Genomic DNA, 3,205 nt, shown 5'->3' with positions numbered 1-3,205 from the left:
GGCGGCTGGCTGACCCCTCAAGCCCCATGCCCCCAGGCACCCTTCCCTGGCTCCATGCAGCCCTGATGCCCAGCTGCCAGCACATCCGCCCAGGCCCAGATATCAATCCACACCAGGGCCCTTGCTCGGCTGGCTTTCTTTGCTGTTCTTTTCCCTCCCCAGCTCGTCGTAGTTCTCTCTCTCTCTCTCTCTCTCTCTCTCTCTCTCTCTCTCTCTCTCTCTCTCTCTCTCAACATGTCATTACAGTAGAAACAAAAAGCGTGGGGGACAATGCGGGCATTGACAGCGCCCCCTCCAGCCCCTCCCCCCTCGGTGCGTGCCAGCACTCTTTCCACCCGCCCAGGGCTGGAACCACTGCCAAAGGAGCCCTGCTCATAAACAAGAGGAACCAGATAAACCAGGAACACAATAGAGGGATTTGTTGCACTCAGAATGGTGGGAACAATGTCAACGTCGCGCGCAGCTGCTTCTAAGTCCCCACCCCACCAAGTCCTGCCAAGCAGCCCCTCGCCCCCAGCCCCTCTGATTTATGAAAGGTCAGAGGGCATCATGGCTAAAGGGCCCCTTCCTTGCATCCCTCATTAAACCTTTGGAGACAATGGTCCCTTCTCTAAGAGGTGGCGCCTGGGGGCGGGTGTCATGCATAGCACTTCCTGGAGCATCCTGGGGCCGGCTGGTGGTAGAGTATAATATAGGGAGGCATGGGCTCCGAGATGCCTTTGGGTCAGGCTTCATCCTTCCCCAAGTGACAGTCTCATTGAAGGAGATCTTCCTAGTGACCCCACATTGGGTTGACAAGATGGCACCCAGCATTGTCACCCCACTGTACATTTGGCAGCAACAATGATTGCTGACTGTGTACTGAGCCCCTCCGGAGGAGGAGGAGTGAGGTAGAGTCCCTAATCTGGGAGGAGACAGGTTATGAGTGAGCGGAAACCCAGGGAAGTGGCCCTGGCACTGCTGCCACTGGGCAGGGAGTAGGGAGGGTGGCAGGGCAGGGTTCCAAGACAGGTGATGCCTGAACAGAGGTGGCAGGAGTTAGAGAACAGCAGTTAGTTCCCGGTGCCTCCCTGGTCTGGGCCTGAGGGACTGGAGAGGTCTCCACAGTTAGCAAGACATGGGTTCTAATAGCTGCCACAGGCTGCTTGGAAAGACTGACCGACCGAGTGGCTGCAGACAAGCCATGTGATGATGTTCAGTGGGTCGTGGCTACTGTTGGAGTCTCACAGGCACCCTGCCTTCCCCACGCTCCCACAGACAGATTCTTGAGCTGAGACACACAAGCTGACCTGATGGCAACCCAGTCAGTTGGGACGCTTCTCCCTGCCTGACTCAACGGCCTTGGGAAGAAGGCATCTGGAGTTGAGGAAAAGATGAACACTGAGAACTGCTTTCTGGGAGAGGCACAAGCAGACTTTAGGGAAAATGCCCATGAAGACCTCTTAGCCCCCTCCATAAAGCGCAGAAGGGAAACTCAAGTTAGTCTCTTTCTGCCTGCGCTGAGAAGGGGCCCATTGACAATTCCGTAACAACCCTCCATCTCCTACACAGCTCGCCCTCCCCACCACTGCTGACACTGAACCCCCAACCCTTCAGTAATTCTGTGATTCCACCATCACCATGCCTGTGGGACATCTGCCCTCACTTCCATTTGGCATTGAAGGAAAAGCCAGGAGTGTAAGGCGAGGAAATGAAGTAAGAGTCAGGAAAAGCCAGGGTAGTAAGGCGAGAAAATGAAGAGTCAGGAAAGTGGAAAGGAAAAAAAGAGGGAGAGACTGTTCATAGATAATTATATGGAAAAGCCTAAACACACAACCTACAGAAAACGTATAATAAGTTAGCTTAGAAGTCCCTTCTATTTCTATATGCTGCCAACATTGAGAAATTAAAAGTTTTACGTATTTAAGGTAGTATTGCTGGAACCGGAGTGGCAGCTCAACAGTTAGCGTGTGCTGTTCCTGCAGAAGATTTGAGTTTGTTCCCAGCACCCCTGTTGGGCAGTCCATAGGCCCCTCTGATTTTATTTCCAGGTGGGTCTGAGTCCCTCTTCTGGCCTCGGTGGGCACTGCACTCATGTGGCAGACTCACACACATACAGATAAATAAAAATAAAGATGAACCTTAAACAGCATCACCAAATATGACATCCACGGGGATAAAATTGTATTCTAAAGGTACATCATAATGACACAGAATGATGGAAAGCAGGGTGCTGACCCAAACAGTGCTGGTTTTGACCCGATCCTGGAGACTAAAGGCAAAGAGAACTGTGCACATCTGATAGATGATAAGTTTGTTTCAGACAAGAGTATGAGTCAGCTATCTTGACACCATCTTACATTATATTAAGATTTAAACAAATGGGGCCAACAAGATGGCTCATGGGATAAAGGTGCTAACCACTAAGCCTGACGGGGTCTGAGTTTGATATCCAGAACCCACATGGTAAAGGAGAGAAGCGGCTCCCTTGAGTTGTCCTCCAGCCTCCACACATGTGCACACAAATTCACAGCAATAAATAAATGGGGAAATTAAGCAAATGGCTAAGCTCTCACTATAAGTAACAAGGGGCGGGGAGTGAGAAACGGGTGTTGGAGCAAGGCTACCTACCACACATATCCTGCGTTGCTGGGAAAGGAGCCTTTTCTCTTGAGTGCTGGGAAAAAGGAGCCGTTTCCCTTGAGTGTCCACACCTATGAAAGCTAAGTCTCGGTGGGAGACAAACCTGGCGTGCACTATCCTGGCTATGACTGGTTTACATCACTACTGAAACAGGACAGTTATCACAACTCCCTCCCCACCAAGACCAGGTGACAACCCTGAGGACCCCAGGACTGCAGCCACACAGCCAGCCTCAGTGGTGCCAAACCTACACCTTCCACACGGTGAGGGGAAAACGCCAGGAAAAAATAAAGAGCAGACTACAAAGGGTTCAACTTCAAACACGTCAACTCATGACACACTAGAGAGGGCTCTGAAGGAAGGAGCAGCAGATCGGAGGGGACTAAGGACACGTAATGACTGGATGCCCTGTGGGATTCTGGCTTGTGCAGTCTGAAGCGAGGGAGGGAGGGAAGATGGGCAGGGTGGAGGAATGAGAGACACTAATAGAAAGACTAAGGAAATACGAAGTCAGTAATTCATTCACTTAATAGTTCTGCACCAGTGGTAATTCCTCCCTCTCTCCCCCTCTCTCCCCCTCTCT

This window comes from Mastomys coucha, unplaced genomic scaffold (assembly GCF_008632895.1).
Source record: "Mastomys coucha isolate ucsf_1 unplaced genomic scaffold, UCSF_Mcou_1 pScaffold11, whole genome shotgun sequence".
Classification (NCBI taxonomy): Eukaryota; Metazoa; Chordata; class Mammalia; order Rodentia; family Muridae; genus Mastomys; species Mastomys coucha.
The sequence above is the reverse complement of the archived record's forward strand: the minus strand, read 5'-3'. Positions refer to the sequence as shown.